A 22,662-nucleotide genomic window follows, 5' to 3' on the forward strand; every position below is an offset into this window, starting at 1 on the left:
ATATATATATATATATATATATATATATATATATATATATATATATAAGCAATAGGGGTTAACTTGCTCAAGGTTACACAGCCAGTTATTTCTGGGTGTGGTGCTAAGTATCTGAGCCTGGATTTGATTCCCAGGTCATCTTGACACTGGAGCTGGTCCTCTTACTTGCTGAGCCACCTGGCCGCCCCTAAGCAATTGGGGTTAAGTAACTTGCTCAAGGTTACATGGCCTCTATATAGTTTTTTAAAAGTTTCTACTTTGTGGCTATTTCTTAGCCAGTATCCATATGACAAATCTTGGGATCCTGAAATGTATCAAAACAAAAAAAAAAAAAACCCCGCAAACAGATGTAATCATGCCTTGTAGACCTTCTGGCGAATTCAATAAGAGATTTCTGAGCTGCAGACTCCTTAGGAAGAACAACACAGATTTTGAATGTGTTCTCTAAAGAAAATGATTTTTCAAGATGATAGCCACAACCTTGACCCAGAGTTATGTTCTATTCTATTTTTGTGAAAGGTTTAGCTTTGGTTTCAGACAGATAGTAGTAATACCTCATTATCTGGCATGTCAAAAATTGAGCTATTTCTTTCACATAAAGAAACTTTCCAGATAACTGAAGATTGGTCCTTTAAGTTGCCAATTTCAAAAAAAAAAATTCACCAGTTGTTATGGTAATCTTTCTAACACAAAATATAGTACTTTTAAGCAGGGAAGAAGTAGGAGGAAAGTAAGAAACATAGAAACAGCAAGAGAACTAGAGAGAGTCAGAGAAATGGAGATGGAAAGAAAGAGGAGATTGAAAGGGAGAAAATGAGAAAGAATATCAAAGTGCAATGAGCAGAGGGCTGGACTTGGAGACAGGAAGACCTGGATTTGAGTCATGTAATTTTTCAGTGCCTCAAGCAAATCTATAAAATTATGTCACTTTGCTTCCCCTGGATCCATTTTCATAATTTAAGAAATGAGGGGATAAGATTAGATGGTCACTTCCAGGCCTAGATCTATGATTTATGCTCCTGTGGTCCTAAGCAATAGATGAATCACCGTTCTGAGTCAATGGAGGAAATGTCCACGCTGGGGCTTCCCAACGCTGGTGAAATCACAGTTATGTACTGATTTTTTCATCCGTCTGACATATATACCATATATATATATATATATATATATATATACACATCACATATGTATGTGTGTAATATGTACATTTGTGTTGCCCACAAAGGTTATATTCTTTTTTAAAATTAAATTTTATGTTTATTTTTAGTTTACATCATTCATTTCCACAAGATTTTGAGTTACTAATTTTCTCGCCATCTTTTCCCTACCCACTACCCCAAAACAGAGATCCCACTGTATACCCCCTCCCCCAATCTGCTCTCTCCTATATCCTCCCCCATTCCCCCTCCAACTTTCCAGTAGGGCAAGATGGATCTCTATGCCCCAGTGCCTGTATATCTTATATCCCAGCTGAATGTAAAAATAATGATAATAATAATATATTTTTTAAACATTTGATTTTAAAACTTTGGATTCTAGATTTTTTCCCTTCCTCTCTCATCACACACCCTTATTGGGAAGATAAGCAATTCAATATAGGTTGTACATGTGTATGCAAAACTTTTTCATAGTGGGTATATTGTAAAAGATTGACTATATTTCCCTCCATCCTATCCCACCCCCACTTCTTCTATTCTCTACTTTGAACCTGTCCTTTTCCAAAAGTGTATGCTTCCAACTTCCCTCCCCCCAACCTGCCCTCCTCTCCATCATCCCCCTTCTCATCCCCTTCCCCCCTACTCTCCTATAGGGCAAGATACCCTATTTAGTGTATATGTCATTCCCTCCCTGAGCCAAATTCAATGAGAGTAAGGTTGACCTATTCCCTTTTGCCTTCCTGTTCTTCCCCTCCATTGTAACAGTTGTCCCTTGCCTCTTCTATATGGGATAATTTACCCCATTTTGTCTCTCCCCATCTCCTCTCATTATATTACTCTCTCACCTCTCAATTTCACCTTTTAGGTATCATCCCTTCCTATTCAACTGGTCCTGTGCCCTCTGTCTATGTATATCTGTACACATATATACACACATATGTATTCATATGCCTATATAGACATATGTATGTATGTGTACATATATATGCATACACATTTATATCCCCTTCAACTATTCTCATACTGAGAAAAGTTTCATAAGTTAAAATTATTGTTTTTTCATGTAGGAATGTAAATAGTTCAACCTTGATAAGTTCCTTACGATTTCTTTTCCCTGTTTACCTTCTCATGCTTCTTTTTCTTCTTTTATCTGAATGAAAATTTTCTATTCAACTCTGATTTTTTAATCAAGAATGCTTGAAAGTCCTCTATTTCATTGAATTACCACATTTTCCCCTGAAACATGATACTCAGTTTTGCTGGGTAGGTTATTCTTGGTTTTAATCCCAGCTCCTTTGACCTCTGGAATATCATATTCCAAGCCCTTCAATCACTCACTGTAGAAGCCACCAGATCCTGTGTTATCCTTATTGTGTTTCCACAATATTCAAATTGTTTCTTCCTGGCTGTTGTAATATTTTCTCCTTGATCTGGGAATTCCAGAACCTGGCTATAATATTCCTAGGAGTTTTCTTTTTGGGATCTTTTTCAGGAGGTGATTGGTGGATTCTTTCAACTTCCATTTTGCCCTCTGGTTCTAAAACATCAGGGCAATTTTCCTTAAGAATTTCTTTTTTTTTTTTTGCTTTTTTGATTTTTGGAGGGCAATTTGGGGTTAAATGACTTTCCCAAGGTCACATGGCTAGTTTTTGTGTTAAGTGTCTAAGACCAGATTTGAACTCAGGTCCTCCTGACTCCACATGCGGTGCTCTATTCACTGTGCCACCTAGCCGCCCCTCCTTGAGAATTCCTTAAAACATGATTTCTAGGTTCTTTTTTTTTCATCTTGGCTTTCAGGTAGTTGAATAATTTTTAAATTATCTCTCCTGGAACTAATTTCCACTTCAGTGGTTTTTCCAATAAGATATTTCACAATGCCTTCTATGTTTTCATTTGTTTGGATCTGTTTAATAGTATCTTGATTTCTCATAGTCACTAGCTTCCATTTCCTCCAATCTAATTCTGAAGGAATGATTCTCTTCAGTGAGCTTTTGAGATTCTTTTTCCATCCAGCAAATTTGGCTTTTTAAGGCATTCTTCTCCTCATTGGCTTTTTGAGCCTCTTTGGCCATTTGAGTTAGTCTATTTTTTAAGGTGTTATTTTCTTTAGTCGGGTTGTTGACTCTCTTTTCATGATTTTCTTGCATCATTATCATTTGTCTTCCCAATTTTTCTCCACTTCTCTTATTTGGTTTTCAAAATGTTTCTTAAGCTCCTCTATGGCCTGTTACCAGTTCATATTTTTCTTGGAAGCTTTTGGTGCAGGACTTCTGACTTTGTTGTCTTCCTCCTGTTCCATGCTTTGATCCTTTTTGTCCCCCAAAAAGGAATCCAAAGTCAGATTTCTGTGCTTGTTTTACTTCCTTTGCTTGCTTGTATTGCCACTCAATTACTTGACTATTGAGCTTTTTGTCTCAGTAGAACTCTGCTTCCAGAGAGGAGAGCTTTGTCCCAAATTGCTGGGGTTTTCTCAGGTGCTGGAGCTATTGGTTGGCTGCCTTCTCTGAAGCCTCCACTGGCTCTGGCTCACTGGTCACACACTCCAGGATCTCCACCCTAGACAGCAATCCAGATCCAAGAAGGTTAAAGCAAGAGCAATTGCCCCTCAGACTGGTTGTTTGGTTCCCCTACAATCTGCAGGCCAGGAGCTCTGAAGTAGCCACAAGGCAGTGGCTGCAGAGACACAGTGCCTCAGCTGCTTGTTACCCCAGGGGCAGAGGCTATACCACACTCCCAGACCCTCTATTCCCACAAGGTCCACACTGAACTCTCACTTTGTCTTTGGCATTTATGGTTTGATAATTCTGGAAACCACCACAGCTGCTTGTGATCCACTCTCACAAAGTTCCTCCAGGTGGGACTGGTTGTGGCCACCTTGAGGGTAAAACTGCATACTTATGTGGGGCTGGGCTCTGCTCCCAGCATGCTGTGATGGACTCTTCCTGCCCACCTGCTGGGCTGTCTTCAGTGGGAAGTTTGTTTCTGTCTGTCACATTGTAGGTTCTGTAGCCCTAACGTTTGTTTAGAGTCATTTTTATAGGCATTTGAGGTGATTATGGAGGGGGCATACAGAGTTTTCCTGCTTCTATGCTGCCATCTTAACTCAACCCCATCCCCCTGTAACAGCAACATTTTGTGATGATTAACTGTGGTAGACTTAGCTCTTTCCAGCAACATAATGATCGAAGACAATTCCAAAAGACTCATGATGAAAAATGCTATCCACATCCACTGTGAATTCTGAATGTAGGTGGAAGTTTAATATTCCTCACTATATTTTTGTTTTTTCTTTCTTTTGGTTTTATTGTTTTATTACCCTTTTATTGTGATTTATCTTTCACAAAATGACTAATATGGGAAAATGTTTAACATGGTTGTACATGTATAACCTATATCAGATTGCTTGTTGTCTTGGGGAAGGTGAGGAAGAGAGGGAGAAAAAAAAATTGGTACTCAAAATTTTACAAAAATTAATATTGAAAACTATCCTTACATGTAATTTGAAAAAATAAAATATAATTTAAAACCTTTAAAAAAGAAAAAAGAAAACATATTTCTAGAGTGTCTTCCTCCAACCTTTCTCCACAAGAGACTTTTATTACTTCCAATTGAGGAGCAGGAGATTGGGCCCACCAGGTAGGCCATTCTGCTCTAGTCAGAGAGGTCATACTAAGCTAGATTTATATCTGTCAGCCACACTAAGTATTTTTAGTCTAGGGCAAATAAACTTTGGGTTCAAGCTACTCTCCTGATTGCTATCCCTTAATGGGGTAGAAATTCACCACATTATATCCCAAAGGTGTGAATCCATTCCTATCAAGTACTAGTTATATACAAACTATTACACATAGTAAAGAAAAAACAAACCCATTTATCCAAGTTAATAGCAAATAGAAATCAGAAAAGTTATATAGATGAGAATATACCAGACAACATAAAGAGTAAATAAGTTCTTCAACTAGTAAGAAGATTCAGTCCAATTGAGAAAGACCCCCAATCTCTCTCACCCAATGGGAAATTTCCTCAAGTCTCTCTAAATGCAAACTGGGAGCAGAGGCTTGCTTGAGGCACTGACTGCTTTCCATGTTGACTTCTTCCCAGAGCCTTTCTGTTCCTCTAGAGACCTCTCTGTGGGGAGGACCTGCACTGTCCCTCAAAGTTGGAAGTCAGAAGACAAGTAGAACCTCTCCCAAACTGTTAACAACTCTGTCCCTAACACCAACATATAGATCTGAGTGAGGAAGCCCAATTAAGAGGCTACTTACTTCAAAAGATGAATAGGACTTGAGCTAGAGCAGTAGCAGAATGACTGGAGAGAGGGGGACAGGTTTGAGAAATATTGTGAAAGTAGAAATGGATAGATTTTGATTGACCACATGGAGAAGAAAGAATAAAGAATCAAATGGAAAGCCAAGATTATGAACCTGGGTGAGTGGGATGATGGTGGTACCCTCAAAGGCAATAGGAAAGTTTGGAAGAAGGTGTGGCTTTGGACAGTGCCCTGTGGGAATGGGAGGGAGCAGAAGGGAAAACACCACAGACATTAGTGACTATGGTAGGTTAGATCAGGGGGAATTTTTTTTTCATGAATTAGGTATGGGACAGTTATTTATTTCCTATACACAAAAGAAGAGAACTAGAGGAAAGAAGAAATAATTTCATTGTTTTTATTTTAGTTCATTATTCTTGACAACCAAATTCAATATGCAGTGTGGTTTCTACCTGCTGAAGCACTTTAAATATTATCATTGCTTTCTATATTTAAGTATAAGTGTCAGAGCCAAGAGCTCAAGTTCTTCCTTTAAGGTATCTTAAAGAATGTATCCCTAGGGCAGCTTTATAAGGTCATTCAATTAGCACAGCCTGATTGCTTCGATGTATTCCATGAAGGAATTCCAGAGAATACCATTTCCTTCTCAAATTAGCAACACATGCATCCATCATGAGACTCCACATCACCCTGTCAGGTCTGAGTGAACAGACCCAAGGTTACGTTACAAATTCTACATTTTTAGAGCATACATATTTTAGGAATAGGCAATTGAAGTTCCAACGGTATCCAGTTTCCAAAATGAATTCAGCAGGTCTCCTCCTGCTTCTTTAGTTAATTACAGAATGCCAGTGGGAGGGGAAAAAAATAACCCACGACACCTGTGACGAATAATTCAGTTTCACAAGCTACACATCTGGAAACTGAATCTGGCGTGCCATGGGAAAGGGATTTGTCATTCTAAACTGTAAATCATGACTGTTTTGAACACTGAGGTCTAAGAATAATGCAAATTAATTTTATAAATAAGGTTGAGAAATGGCCTTTCTCCCTCCCCTAAATCCTTGCCCTAGAAAATTTTCCAAGGAATAATCATGGACAGTGTTATTGTTTCTTTTTCCTTTAGAAACTGGAAAATTAAGAAGAGAAGAGAAGTATTTCTCCTCTACCAAACTCTTGCCAACTTTGTACTTTAAACCAACATGGAGATTTGAATGGGAAAGTGCAATTAAGAGACTATAACAAGAGATGAATTGGACTCGTACTGGGGTTCAAGTGGCAGAGTGAATGGAGAGAGGGAGCCAGATGTAAAGGTAGAAAGGACAAATATCATTCCAGAACTGAGATATTCATCTGAAACACTGAGCAGATGTGTTACTAATCACAAGCAAGGGAATGATGTGTTTTCTCTGAAAATGACTTTTTTCAAGTCATTCAGCATTGCTATTGCCACTGTTAACAATCTGTGTACTTAAGATTTGGAAACTGCAGAAGTAAGCTTGTTTGTTTAAATGTATATACATCATCAAATAATAGTTGTTGGCCCTAAAGGATACAGCATTGCCTTCTAGACTTATGCATGTGGTCTGACAGGGCTCCATCCTTGGGGAGGCTGACCTTTAATGAGAGGGAAACGAGGCCCCTTTTATTCATATCTTTTGGATCATTAAACTCCCACACTGGCACTTTAGGGACAAATTACATAAAAGTTAGAATATGGCCCATTTGGATTTTCTCCCTAAAGGAGTGAGCAGATTACATAATGAATTAGGTATGGGACAGTTATTTATTTCCTATACACAAAAGAAATGTTAAAGGACACAAAAACCTATAGGAAGTCTATTATAGTTACTTAAATACTCTTCCACAGGCTGTCACAAGTATTAAAACATAAAGCAGTTTGCAAGATCACAAAATAGTATACATTTCATTACATTTCCGCACTGTTCAAACAATTCCCAGATATCCGCATGCTGGCAGAATTCTCTCTAACATGGGAACTTCCTGAGGCACGAATCAGCTCCACCTCATGGACCCATGAATCCAGATTCACTGAATTCATATGGTGTAAGATCCAGAATTCCCCTGGCTGGGGAACCTTGTACCTCCCCCATAACCAGGCAATGTTCTTTTGATACCAAAGGAAGAGGCCAAGGCAGATTGATTATAGATAGTGGTTTAATCAATCATTATGAATACGTACAAACAGGAGGAACTTTGGGTCAGGGGAGGCAGCCAGACAATTCAGTTGATCCCTGCTAAGAACCCCCCAAATCCCCATGGTAATTATAGAAAACAAAGGGAGAAGAAGCTAGAGAGTGCGTCACTACTGATGGGTAGAAATTTTTGGTTTTCTGCTTAGTAATGAGTTTGGGAGTTAAACCAATGTTATGCTCAAACATGTTTGCAGATTGATCTTGTAGGTCACAATATTGTTGGTAAAGCTTTCACAGGTTATAGTGTCTTCAGTTATGACTCATTGTCTAAAACATAATTCAGTACCTAAGTGACGATTGCTAACTGGTCACCATGTTTTGGGCTTCTACCTTTCATAGAGTTTAAGTTTTATGGCTTTTCCCTTTTTACTGTATTTTGTGACTTTTTCCCAGTAGGAACCTTACATATCCAGGCACTTTCAGATCAAAATCAAAGTCTGGTTACTTCTGAAGAAAAAAATCACAAAACAGATATGGCAACCAGAGCTCTTTGCAAGCTAACCTAGTTGAGTCCCCTCACTCTAACTGCCATTTGGTTGGAGTGGGAGAATAGCACCCCACCACTTCGCTATACTTTATGTAATGTCACCTGAAGAGTCAAAGGAAGAAGAGAGTGGGAAGTTATCTCTCCTTTTTATCTGATGCCACACCCTGCCACACCCTGTCACTGGGTGGGAGGAGGACCAAGGAGGTAATAAGCAATCAAGTATTTTTAGTGCTGAAGCAACCACGTTTCAGGAAGCAGTCAAGGAGCTCCAACAAGCCCAAGGACAGTCATTCATGTTTTCAATAGGAAGGAGGAAGGGCAGTCTTGCATATGCCTACTCTGTGCCCGGCATTGTGATAAGCATGAGGCGTATAAATACAAAATTTAGATAGTACTGCCCTCAAGGACCTTCCCCTCTACTTGCAGGAGACAATGCACAGAGAGAAACAGTAGCTAGGGAAGGGATTTTGGGGTGGAAAAATCACAGAAATACTGAATGGAGTCCGGGAAGTTAATTGTAATTTTCTTCCTGGAAAAAATAATAGTTTTGATTTGTCATGATTCCCAAATCAAACAAGGAGAGAGGGCAGCAGGGCAAAAAGATAGCAGTAGCTGAATGGGAAGTGAAACATGATCTGGGCACCTTGGTCAGAGAGAGAAAAGGAAGAAAGGAAAATTTATTTAGACCACAGTTACTTCAGAACCCTGCTATTGTGTGCCAGGTGCAGAACTAAGCATTTTACACAACTGTCTCATTTCATTCTCAGAACAATCCTGGGAGGTAAATGTTATTATAATGCTTATTTTACAGATGAGGAAACTGAGGCAAACAGCAGCTAAGTGACACATAGTAGACATTTAATACTTTCTTGTTTCTTTCCTTAAAAAGAAAATTATATTCACTGGAGAGTGTGGGCCTGGTTTAGGAGAAGTTTTGTACCAGTGATTCAATGGGGTAAGAATACGGTTAAGGGTTTGTAAGCTATACTAATACTAGGAAGCCACCTCCCCAAATTCTGAAGATTCCTGAGAAGAGACACAGGCAGCCTGACTCTGGGGACCCAACTTTTCTTTTCTTTTTTTTTTTTTTTTTGCTTTTTTGGAGGGACAATTGGGGTTAAGTTACTTGCCCAAGGTCACACAGCTAGTTTTTTGTGTTAAGTGTATGAGGCCAGATTTGAACTCAGGTCCTCCTGACTCCAGGGCCAGTGCTCTATTCACTGCGCCACCTAGCTGCCCTGGGGACCCAACTTTTCAAGGTGTCTTCTAAGTTGAGAAACTAGCTCGAAAGCCTATGCTAATACACACTAGGAACTTAAGAATCCATGAAAGAAGATTCTGGTACTCTAAGCCCACAGATCAGGATGGCAGATTTTCCTTGAAGAGGCACATAAAGGTGATAGGTAACTATTGTATTCTATTGGTTCAATAGTTGTGTGAAAGTACTAGTGAAAGGGATGGCTAGGTGGTGCAGTGAATAGAGCACCAGCTTTGGAGTCAGGAGGACATGAGTTCAAATCTAACCTAAGATACTTAACACTTACTAGCTGTGTGACTTAACCCCAACTGCCCTGACTTCCCTCCAAAAAGGCAAAAAAAAAAAAAAAAAGTACTAGTGAGTGTTTTTTTAAAGCAGAGTTCTGGGCTAGGCAGAAGTAGGTGAAAGTGATGGAAGATGGCAGAAGGACAACATCTCTCAGCATTGCAATACTCAAAACATCAACAAATTTTTTAAAAAGCTAAAAGTTGCCCTTAAGATAGAATAAAAAAAAAATCAACCAGATAAATCAAGCAGTAAAAGACAATAACTGCAAGTGAATGGAACAGAGTGTTTATCCGAGGTCAGGCATGTGTTTCCTTGGAAATTGTTAAGCCATCCTTTTGGAGAAGACGTTTTCAAGCCCTTGTGTTACGGAGTGCTTGGGCAGTCTGGTGAAGCATATGAACCCTTCCTGAAAAGAATGTTTTTATAAAACACATAAAATAAATTACACAGGAAACCAAGTATATTGAAATAAGGTTATCAAAGTATATATATTTAAAGTTCATGGACCCCAGCTTAAGAACTGCTATTGTGGACTAATGTTAGATTATTAAATATAAATATTAAATAGATTATGAAATATTAAATAACATTAGAATATCAAATATTAGATTATCAAATGTCATTTTAACAGAGTTATGTTTACGAAGGAAATTCATAAATAACTGGACCGTGGGTGAGTGTATGGTGCCTTGGTTATCCACATTAGGTCAAGCCTCACTTGGCAGTTGGTCAGTGCAGAGAATGGCCAACCATTACCACCGCTAACATGATACCAGCTACATCAATGTGAGACCTTATAAAGTGATGAGAAATGTCACATAAGGTAGAGTGCCCATGGGTCACACAGTGAGTTAGTGGGAGAACCAGGATTAGGACTCAAATCTCCTAATTCCGAACACACAATTCTTTACAGAAAATCATACCACATGGCTCCTTTGGGGGCTGTATCAATCCCCAGTAAATGAAGTCACCTCCTGCTTGGCCACAGTGCCCTGATCTGGGCTGTGCATGAATCTGTTTCTTCCTTCCCTACTTCTAGTTTTCCCAAAAGGATAAAGAACATATTGGTGCCTTTTTTCTTTAACTCTTAAACCCAATTGCTCAAGAGAAAGAGGCAGAGGGCATTGGAATCCCTGCTGGGCACTCCCTTCCTCCTCCCTGCAATGCTGCTTTTCCACATTGTCTACCGCAATTCACTCAGCTACCAGATAATTTTAGGATAAGTGATACTGAGTTCCTTGGGGAAAGAGGGTTGCTCAAAACCAATTGGTTTCCAGAAGCTAATGAAAGAATGTCTCCTGACATTTTGGAGGGGAAGACCACATTTAGTTCTGAGGTTAGTGACAACCATAAACATTTGAGTTTGTGCAAGGTTCCGAAAAATATCCCTGCAAATGTGGAACCAATATTGAGGCGAGGGACGAGGACCACTTTATAAAACTACAAACCCATTAGTCCAACATCTGTAATGTATAAAAGAAGGAAAATAATATGGTAGGGCATGACTGAAGAGCATAGATGTAGACATGGAAACACAGGGGAAGATAAACAGTGCTGATTTGAAAGAGTATTTTATCTTCCTAATGACGCTGACTTCCCTGAGCAGCTTCACTTAAAACTAACATTGCCATGAATTCTGTATAGCCTTCCAGACAGGCTGATGGATTCCTGTTGAGAGTACTCAGGTATTATAACATTTTCTATTTAACATTATCCCAGCTCACTCAATTTTGTTTTACTTTCTATGTGGAGAAATGGCACTTTTTATCCATTCTTCAGGAGACAGGTAGGTGTTTCAGTGGAGTCAAGAAAGTCCTGAGTTCAAATACAGTTACTGTGCAACCCTAGACACTAAGCTTTTGCCTCAGTTTACCCATAAAATAGGAATAATAATAGACATGCCATGTCCCTTCCAGGATTTTTGAAGAGATCAAATAATATCATATTTATAAAATATGCTAGATAAATAACAGTTATTATCATTAAGGGAACTGGAATCCAGTGTGAGTCAACAATGTGAGATATAAGATGTGCATATATTATGCATAATACTGTGTGTGTGTGTGTGTGTGTGTGTGTGTGTAAAACAAAAACATAAGGGTAAAAATTCTAGATCTAAGAAAGGAATAAGTCCAAAGTGGAACACACAGATTCCCAGGCAGTTTAAAAATAGTAAAAATAGCAATCAATAGAACTGCCAGCTTCTCAGAGTCAGGGATAATGCTTATACATGTATATGTGTGTATGTGTGCAATTCTGTGTATGTATATATGTCTGTGTGTATACATACATACTGAAACCCAGGAGAGATGTTCATTTAGAAAGGCCAAAGTCACACATGGCATCCTGGATCATTATCAATCATCTTGACCATGTTTTGCCCCCAGATTTGGATGACTCTGGAAGAGAGAGTGAGCGTGACAACTTTGCACAGCTCTGCCTCACTTATAGCCCATGAACTCACCCTTATGATGTCATCAGTCCTCTTCAAGATCAAAGGACAAACAACAGTAATATGTTATGTACACATATACAGGGTATCTCAAAAGTCTTGGTGCCATGATAATAAAATCATTGGTAGTTTTAGAGTAATATTAATTAATAATATATTATAACCATTATGTTATATATTATCATATATATCACATATGGCATACGATATAATAAAATTATTAAAATTACTAAAGCTTTTAACTATTAAAATGTCAAATTGCACTAAGATTTTTTTTGGATACCCTGTGTATAAATATAAATAGTGGAATGAGAATTTTTGGCTCAGACTTCTTGCTACTATTGCAATAAGAAGAGAATAATTTGCCAGTCTCTATTTTGAGCTTCTGGACATTATTCCTAGAAGACGGATCACACTACCTGTAAGATCAAGGCTGGGAAACCAGCTGGAGCTCCAATTTTGAGCACCTGGCACACATCCTTATCTTCCCTTTTCTGTTACTGAATTCTAGTTCTGTATCCTGATCTTCTTTTCCTGCTTTCTATAGCATCCTGGTTTTTATGCTGCTTATATAGCCACATGATATATAAGGTTGCTTAAACTGATGTGCTGGGCTTGCTGGCTCTTACACATGATGAGCCTACGCTCTAAGTAAAACTATGGTTACCTCCACATTGATCATTTGGTCATTGACAATAGTACCTAATCAATGAACCATTAGATGACTTTATCTCAATTTGTAAATACATATATATATATGTATACACACATGTATGCATGCATGTATGTATGTATAAAATAGGCATCAAGATGGCAGAGTATGCTGACCCTGAAGTCAGGAACACCTGAGTTCAAATCCAGCCTCAGACATTAATTAACTGTGTGACCCTGAGCAAGTCACTTCACCCTGTTTGCCTCAGTTTCCTCATTTGTAAAATGAGCTGGAGAAGGAAATGGCAAACCATTCCAGTATTTCTGCCAAGAAAACCCCAAATAGGGTCATAAAGAGTCAGACATGACTGATTGACTAAACAGTAAGAAATGTATAAAATAGTCTTTCTCCCTGTGCCCCACCCCCCAAAAAAGAAGTAGTCAATTTGATCATTGACTACGAAGTGGAACGGTGGGAAAAAAATTGCATATTTTCCAAAATGGTGGTGTGTTAATTCTTCTGTATACTTCTCAGATCAAGCTGAATTGGTTGTAGTATCTTGATTTCTGGGTGCCACCTTATGTAGCCACATGCTATATAAGGTTGCTTAAACTGATGTGCTGGGCTTGCTGATTAAAGGACTCTGAGAAGCTGTGGAACAGCCAGAGTGAGACAATCAGGATGGTCACAGGCCTTGAACTCCTGCCAGAAAAGGATGAGTTTAAAGGGTAGACTATGGAAGGATAGGATGGCAAGTCGCTTAACTACTGCCTCAGTTTACTGTTAAGGCATTATTTAGGAGAATGATTAGGCTTATTCAACTTGGCTCTATAGAACCTAAGAAGAAACCATGCTGCAAAGACATAAATTTAGGCTCCAAGTATAGAAAACACTTCCAAACTTTTCATAAAATGTGTCACCTGCGGAGCTTTGAGGCTCCCTTGGATGCATTCCTCTGAGCCTGGGCCCCTTCCTTCTAATGGGAAGACTATGGGTTCCTCCCAGAACCTCCATTTGAAGAGGTCTCCTAGGCCAGCCAATTCTTCATCTCCCAGCCAGCTGCATCCATCCTTGAAAGGTTAGGAGACAATGGAATGGCTTGTTTGCTGAAGATAGAATTCTTTGCAATGTAATAGAGTGAAGAAAGAGCCGGACTTGGGTTTGCATTCTCCATCTGCTCTTGTGCCACATACCGTCTTGCCCTCCCCTTTCAGGTTCCTTTTATGTAATGTCTTCCTTATTAGAATGAAAGCTTCTTGAAGGCCAGAACTCTCTTTCCTTTTGCTTACATTTCTTTGCCTAGCTGTTAGCACAGTACATGGCATATAGTAAGTACTAAAAAAGTGCTTGTTGACTGATTATTGTCTGACACCTCCCCTCCCCCAATGGAGTCCATAAGAAAAAGGCTGGATTTCAGTTTGTTGGTCACATTTATGAAGGAGATTCTTATTTAGGTACAGGCTAAGTCCTATCCAGCTCTGAGATTCTGTGACTCAAGCCCTAGAATCTTGTTGGACCTCCTAATTGAAATTAACAGTCTTGACTTGAGGGTTTTTGTACCCTTTAGAATGCTGAGTTATATAAGTTCTAAAATTCTTTATGCATAGACAACAAGTGAGGGGATTTCACCCCATACTTAAGCCCTCAGAAGAAAAGAAATCAGTAGTATGGACCTAAATTTACTGTTAAAATCACAGTCAACACAAATACTTCTATGTGAACATTTATATCCCTTGGCATATAAAAACTAGCTCGGAGTATGGGTTCTGAGCCCTCAGAAAAGAAAATGGAGGAAAGAAACCATAGACTAATAGAATTATAGAATGTTAGACCTGGAAGACACCATCAAGTACATCAACTCTGGAGTCAGAAATCATGGATTCAAACCCCACCTCCGAGGCTTACTACCTGTCTAGTCTTGGACATGGAACTTCTTCTTGGGCCTCAGTTTCCTCTGTAAAATTAGGATCTTGGATTGGGTGGCCTTTGAATCCCTTTTTCAGTTCTATATCTATGACCTTATGGTTTGTCATCATAAACATCAAATCAGTGGGAAGTTCAAGGCTCCAGTAAGTTCTAGCAACTCTTGTGAGTAAATTTAATAAAGGTAGACTGAAGTACAGACTTTTGAGAAAGGTCTGCTTATTATCACTGATGGGTATAACTGTTAACAAAGCAGGTCAAACTGACCACCTCAGAAAAGCCAACAACATCAATGAGAAGGGGGGGGGAACCTTTTTATTGCTACAAAGGGAAGAAGGGGATCTAGGTAGTAGCAGAACATTAAAATTGGCTCTACTAAGAAAAGTGGGCTGTCATTCAGGTAAAGCTTATTATTCTCCTCTCTGACAATTAAAGAATCTTAGTTGTTTTAGGGGACACATCTGCATCTTTGCTAGGAAATTGGTATTGCCAGATTTGCTGTTCCCTTGGAGAAGATAATATCTCCCTTAATTGTGCAAGGACAGATAAGGACAGACTTATCTTTTGGAGATGACACCAGGTTAACTTGTTGAGACTTACATATAATAAGCAGAACCCCAGGGGTTAAGGGTATGAGAGACAACAACTTTTCCTTTAAACTATCTTGGTTCCTTTAAGCTAACCTTTACATTAACTCAGGGATAAAGCTTAATTCATGAGTTCAACTCAAGGATACAGCAAGGTGGCTTTAAGGTCGACTCAAACGTAAAATTAATGCAGCATAAAAATCAATTATGTTGTAGAATTAACATAGTAGAAATCAATACAAAAATAAAGATAATACTGATTTTGATATTTTCATAATGAAGTGTAATTTTTGCTCAGTCTTTTTCTTTTTGTTTTCTATTATGATAGGAGAGATTCAAAATAAAATTATTTTGATTCTATCTTTTTTTTTTGAGGGCAATTGGTGTTAAGTAACTTGCCCAAGGTTACACAGCTAGTGTTTTTTGTGTGGGTGTTAAGTGTCTGAGGCCAGAACCGAACTCGGGTCCTCCTGACTCTGGGGCTGGCGTTTTACTCACTGCACCACCTAGCTGCCCAATTTTGATTCTATCTTGATAAAAGTAGACAACTAGCTGATGCAGTGGCAAATGGGCTGGGCTTAGAGTCAGGAAGTCCTGAATTTGAATCTTGTCTTAGACACTTGCTAGCTGTGTTACCCTGGACAAGTCACAGCCTCATGTGCAAAATGGAACCTACCTCATAGGACTCCTGTGCAAATAAAATGACTTAACATGTTGAAGCTTCATGCTAGCCATTATGGTTATTAGATACTACTGATGCTATCACTTCACCACAAACGATTTAGCAATGGTTGGTTTTTTTCACCAGATTTCTGGGCAAGTTAGAATGACATCAACCAAAAAGTGGTAGGGACATGACAACTGATGACACTAGTACCACAAGGGCTCTGATTGGAAGCATGCACAGGTGTCCAAAAATGTTAGTTTCAAAAAGCAAAGGGGAGCTAGCAGACAAGAACACTTATGGCAAAGCCACTCTACAAGCCACACCCTATGCTAGGACCAAAGGAATATGATCTGGAGTTGGAAGGGGCCATCTATCCCAATTACTTCATTTTATATATTTAGGGAAAGAAAGTGGTACAGTGGATAGAGTATCTGAACTGGAGTCAGGAAGATCTGAGTTCAAATCCAGCCTCAGACATTTACTAGCTGTGTGACCCTGGGCATGCCACTTAACTTTGCCTGAGTTTCTTCATCTATAAAAGGAACTGGAGAAGAAAATGGCAAAACACTCTAGTATTATTGCCAAGAAAACCCCAAAAAGAAGTCCCAAAGAGTCAGACACAACTAAAAAATTAATAAACAAAAAAAATAGATTAGGATAGTGAGTTCAACAGAGGTTAAGTGATCTAAGTCATTAAGGAGCAGACCTGAGATTTGAACCCAAGTCCTCCAACTCTAAATCTAAAACCTTCCTCCACTGTGTCTTTCCTGCCAAGATACGATCACTTTTTTATATCTTCCTCCTTTTCTATGATTTACATGATCCTACTTTGTGGCCCTATCAGACACCTTCAACTCACTGTATCAGGAAGATTTCAGCTAGGAGTTTGCAGTGAGTGATGGAGAGGGCAAGAAAGCCAAGGACCAAGAAGGGAAGGGCAGATAAAAGCCATTGAAAAATAGCATCCTAATATTGACTTAACCAACACTGAGAGGGAGATTTATGTTTCCCTGGCAATACAAATGATTGTCACAGCCTCAGACAGGTCTGAGATTGGTCTCCATTTCCGGTGACCAGGTCTGAGATTGGTCTTCATTTCTGGTTAGGGATTTTCTGAAGGCCAATTTCTTATGTGCCTCATATGCAAAAGCAGGCTTACTGTGTGGGGCCAAATTCCTGTGTCAAGCAAAATCAATTTCCCAATCTCAAATACTTGGTGTTCCTTGGGTGTAGGACAAATTGCTGTCCCGGTGTTTCCATCTTCCCCAATCTGAGCTCAGGCAGGATGTGGGCAAGAACACAACCTTCTATCCTTGAAAGGTTAGGAGATGATGAAACGGTTTGTTTGCTGAAGATGGAATTCTTTGCAATGTCACAGAGTGAAGAAAGAGCTGGATCTGGGCTGAGGAAGACCTTGTTCAAATCCTGCCACAGACACTTAATAGCTGATGACCCTGGGTTACAACTTCTTTGACCCTCAATTTCTTCAATTTTAAAGTAAGAACAATAATTGCACCTACATTACAGGGTCATTATTAAGGATCAAATGAAACAATGTGTATAAACTGCTTTGGGAACCTCAAGGTTCCATGAGAATATGAGCTATGTCGTAATGCTTTCTAGTATAATGAATTTATCCTCGTTCACAGGTACAATATGAAGCTTAAACAATTTATAATAATAGCTGGGTCCCAGAGATACCACTGCTAGGCATATGCCCCAAGAGGGTTTGTAGCAGAATTGTTGTAGCAGTAATAAACTAGAAACAAAGTAAATGCTCACTACTTGGGAAATGCTCAGTAAGGTGTGGTACATGGAAAGGTTCTACCCTAAACTATAATAAATGATGAATATGCCATGAGAAGCATGGGAAGGTTTATATGAACTGATGCAAAGTAAAATAAGTTGAACCCATAAAGCAATATGCATGGTGATGACAACAATGTAAATGGAAATGACAACACTATAATAACTAAACTTAATTCCAAAGAAGAGATGTAAGAATGTATCACCTACCCTCCTCTGCAGAGGTGGAAGTCTTGAGTAAAGGACACTGCAAGTAATGTCAGACTCAGTAGATGTGTTGATTAGCTTTGCCTAAGTGTTTTTTCCTCTTTTTTATCCTTTGTTTTAAGGCATGGCCCTCTGGAAGGGGAGGAGAAAAAGAAAAATGCATTGCAAAATGTAGGTGGTATAAAAACAAAATATACCTCTAAAATACATACAAATAAAAAACATGAATCTTTATTTAGATAATCTAGATTTATTTGGTAGAGAGTTGGGGAAAATATCTTAAGTTGCATCAGTCATCACCAGATCACGTTACCTAGCACCGTTCTTTACACAAAGCAAACACTTCATAAATGTTTGTTGAGTTGAATTAAATTGAATAAGACCTTCAGAGAATCAGAGAATCCCAAAGATGAAAGGGATCCTAGAGGATGTTTAGTTCAGCCAAGAGAAAAGGATAGCAAGCTTCAGGATGGAATCGTTTTTATCCCTTTCATCCTCACCTTCAGCCTATGACTTAAGAAAGGTAACTTTCCATGTTTTTCATTATCGGTAGTGATAGAGACCAGCTGCTCACTCCTATTTGTTCGAAAAGTCTTCGTATTTCTTTTGTCCTAATCCTTTTCTCCATGGTGGAATCAACCCACTTCCTTTATTCTTTGGAGCCTTCTTCAAGTCTCTGGTCAGTGTTTCCACTCAAAAAGAACAATGACTCTATTAGTGTAAACTACCCCTCTAAAAAACATTCTTTTTGAATATTTCTCCACCCTAATAGTATGCCTGAGTCAGAAGCTGTGGATGCTGCCCTTTCAGAGCACTGGCACCATGGCAAGACACTGGGTAAGTAATCAGAAGGCTGGAACGAGAGCACCGACAGGGTTGGGTTTCAAAAGATATGTCATACATTTGCTTAAGTTCCTTAACACAAGCCATCTTCAGACAGCTTTCTGCCTTACATGTGGCCAATAAACAGATATTTGGGGGGAGTGAGAAAAAAAACCTAGAGTAGAATGAGTTCATCCTGGCACTATCTCAACTCCAATAGGCTTGGGCTGGTTACAAGTTGATTGTTTCTATGAAGCTGGATAAACACATAGCCAACAGGTGTAGTCATGAAGTGATGGAACAGGCCACTGGTTCTTTTTTAAGGCTTTGGCCTTGAGCATCGTTCCCTGAATGAGGTGGCCTTTTTCCCTGAAGCTGCTTTTAAAAACAAAGCAGCCTGCAAAAATGGGCAACCCTTCAAGAAGGAATCATGGCTTACTGTTGGCACTAAAATGTCATTCTGAGTTTCACCTTCCGGAGAAAGGTGAGAATTCTCAGATGCTCTAAAATTATAGCCAGCAAGAAATGGAACTACGATCTGCACACACTGGCATCTTTTCTAACACACAATGATGATTCAAACAAATAATCATAACTCATTTGCCCTTTTCTCTTTCTGCCTTAAAAATTCCACTTTGTGGTTGTGAATGTCCGACTTAGTCAATTACCTACTTCATTTATATGAAAACAACCCATGGATCCCCAGCTCCAAGGAAGGGTTTGAAATTCTAAGCAAGTTAAAAATCTGTTTATTCACAACCTCTTCACGTAGAAGCGTTTTCTTTTGGCAGAGATATTAGTTTTTATCTGAGAGGAGGAGTCATGGGATACTCAGAAAATAGTTTCATCTGTTGCTTAGAAATGCAATAGACTGAAAATTGGTTAGGAGGCAGCAGATGCCAAGAGAATTTTTCCCCCATGAAGCTGGAATGAAGATCCCCATGTTAGTACCCTGGAAATATCATTCAGCAGACTTGATGGTCTTTAATGTCCCTTTCAGCTCTGAATCTATGGTCATTCTTTTCACGGGAGTGAGGTATATGTAATATGAATCAAAGCCATAACAAAGATGAAGCGATCAGGGCTTTTGTCCCAGGGTACCAAATGTCAAGTGCTGGCAGAATTTTCATTCCTTCAGTAGCACAGAAACATCATTCAGTACCTCATTCACAAAATAATTGGTTCAGATTGGAAGGTATCATATGCTAGAATGGGATGAACTCTTACTGTGCCTTGCCTCCTTCAACTACCCCAATGCAACAACGTTCCCAGTAATTCTGTTTTCCCACTACACAATTATAGCACTTTCTCACAGAGTACAAATTCCTACTTATGGCTCTAAAATCACTTTTAGGGAAGAGACTTAAGGTAAAGAACTCTCTTTAGACACATTGTTCTTCATTGTCATAAGTTAAGCAAGAAGTAACAAAGGCTTGAGCTTCATAGAAGGTCATCAAATGGGTTTTGAAAAAGTGAGGTTTAATCACCAGGGCTTTGCATAGGTAGGTGAATTTAGAGAAGTCATTTATTCTTCATGGGCCTTAGTTTCTTCAAATAGACAAAAAAATGAGAAGATGGACTAGAGTTCATACCAGCTCTAAATTTACCATCCTGGGAAGCTCTAATCTTGTTCCACAGGGTTAGTTTTCACAGAAATAGGCACATAGGAAGGAATTAATAAATAGTTTTCCATTCATTTATTCAATCATTTATTTATCTTACCAACAATGGCCACCCCTCCATTCATGCAGCTCACAACCCATAAATACCTGTCTATCCCATGTACCTCTTATCCATTTCCTCCCATAAATCCTGCATTAATGGGATTTCCTGAAACAGCTGGGCGCTTTCCTCAATATATTTTGCCTTTGTATACATAACAATGGAACCTCTGGGTTGCCCATTTATTTTCCGCCACTCTGGCTATGTGACCATTTGACTTCCTTTTGTGTTCATACATGTCCCTGATAATATTCCTATAATCCTTTTGGAGGGAATTCTTTATTGGTTATAATACACTACACTATCTGTAAGGGATCCTTTTTCTCTGTTAACTAAGCACTGGCTATCCTTCATGTATCTTCCTCAGGCAAAAGGTTAAGTGACTTGCCCAGGGTCACACAACTAAGAAGTGTCTGAGGCCAGATTTGTACTCGGGAAGATGAGTCTTCCCCACTCAAGGCTCAGTGCTCTGTGCACTGAACTACCTGGCTACCTACTGCTATAGGCTACCATTTGGGAAATCCTGTCAGTTTCCTTCTCTAACTCTGATTACACAATTGTCCTACTGTATCGTGCTTTGTACTTCACTTTTGTATAACATATGGAAACATTACTACTGGCAGTCCAGGATCCTATACAGATGGAAATCATACATTTTTGGACTGGTCTAATATATCACCAAAATTGATGAGCCCTTTGTTTCAAATATTTGTTTTGTTTCTTGCTTTCCTGTTATTGTGTAGACTCTGATGAAATCTACCTGCTCCATTTTCCACTAATACTTTTTAAAATTCTTCTGATGATCAGAACCCTGTTTCCTTGGGCTCCTTTTATTAGTCAGGGGAACACTTCATGGCATTTGGTGGCACCTGGATTCCTTCCCAGTTTCTAAATTTAAGACCATAGCTATCACAGACTGGCCACTATCTTCAGACATGAAATACTTACCTGAGAACCTGAAATGTGGCCGTCGCTCTGTCCATTGCTAAGACATACACAACCTCCCAATTGAAACATGATTTATATACTGTTTTCAAACTGTTAAGTCATTGTTGGAGATGCAAGGAGGTGAGGGATTTATTTTCAGAGCTGTTTATACTGGCACAGTTACACTGTTCTAAGGCTTTCCAAACCTCATCAATTCATTAACACGAGAATAAAGGAAATAAGTCATTCATGTAAAAACAATGCAGAATTAATGAAGAACTAAGTTATTCTACTATAAATATCTTAGCTCCCCATTCCTACACTCCACTTTTTTTGCTAGAAAGAAGAGATTTAAAAGCAACCCTTAAAACTCAGCTGGAAAATATTGCCTTATGTTGGGTAAGGAGATAGAAGGGCTATAAATCTCAGATTCAGATGCATTTTGTGAGGCTCCCAGAGGAACAGCTTGCTGTCACAGGCAGGACTGGTTGGTCCCTGCCCTCCAAGTCTTTATGCACTTAAAAGAATGTATCTGAGAATGGTCGCTTTGGGTCAAAGTAGATTTTATTAGTATGGGCTGAAGGCCATTATAGTCAGAGTAAGCAAGAAAGTTAGGGTAGAAAGTTAGTTTCTGACAACAAAAAGATACCATTTCAGAGTGAAGGCCACAGCAGAACTCATTTAATCAATTCACCACCATGTTGATTTTAACTATCATGTCTAAAATAGTTTTGTCTCCGGTTGTCAAAGCAGTCAGGGCCAAAGAGAGACTATAAAAAGGAACGGGTATGCCTATGGCAGACAGTAAGGAACTTCTCTTTTCCAGAATTGGTTTTAAAGGCTAGTTAAGAGAGCTTCAACTTGGGCAAGGTGACTGGGGCTCTTCCTGTAGGCATGGAAATTTAGACAATGAAAAATAAAATTATGATTTTAAAAGTGCATTCTTTCAATCTCCAGGTTTTTCCTGTCATGGGTGTCTCTCTTCTCATGAATGTCTGGTATGCTAGGATCATCTCTCTACCACACTCAGTTTTAGGGCATAATTAATGTTGTATGCCTCAAGTGCCAATCCAGCTGCCAAGATGTCTAGTTATGACTCTTCTAGTTAGAGCTGCCTCTAAGAAGTTTCTGGGAGAGGAGAAGAGAGGAGAGAGAAGAACAGAAGAGGGGAAGAAAAGAAGAGGGGAGGAAAAGAGAGGGGAGGGAAAGAGAGGAGAGGGG

General features: G+C 39.1%; 1 protein-coding gene and 1 long non-coding RNA gene across 2 annotated transcripts in view; one reads left to right on the top strand and one right to left on the bottom strand.

Annotated features, from left to right (window-relative positions):
* BBOX1 (gamma-butyrobetaine hydroxylase 1) overlaps positions 1–22,662 on the top strand; it is a 519,348-nt gene that overhangs the window by 216,831 nt on the left and 279,855 nt on the right. The window lies entirely within an intron of this gene.
* Positions 9,197–22,662, bottom strand: part of LOC138163780 (uncharacterized) — a 62,334-nt gene continuing 48,868 nt past the window's right edge. Inside the window, exons 2-3 of the long non-coding RNA XR_011168921.1 lie at positions 17,974–18,102; positions 9,197–10,082 (exon numbers count right to left, since the gene is read on the bottom strand). This is a non-coding gene — a long non-coding RNA (uncharacterized lncRNA). The remainder of the gene's footprint in view (positions 10,083–17,973; positions 18,103–22,662) is intronic.

The sequence above is a fragment of the Petaurus breviceps genome, unplaced genomic scaffold (assembly GCF_028583685.1).
Source record: "Petaurus breviceps papuanus isolate PSGF00001 unplaced genomic scaffold, PetGlider_PUasm1.0 188, whole genome shotgun sequence".
Lineage (NCBI taxonomy): Eukaryota > Metazoa > Chordata > Mammalia > Diprotodontia > Petauridae > Petaurus > Petaurus breviceps.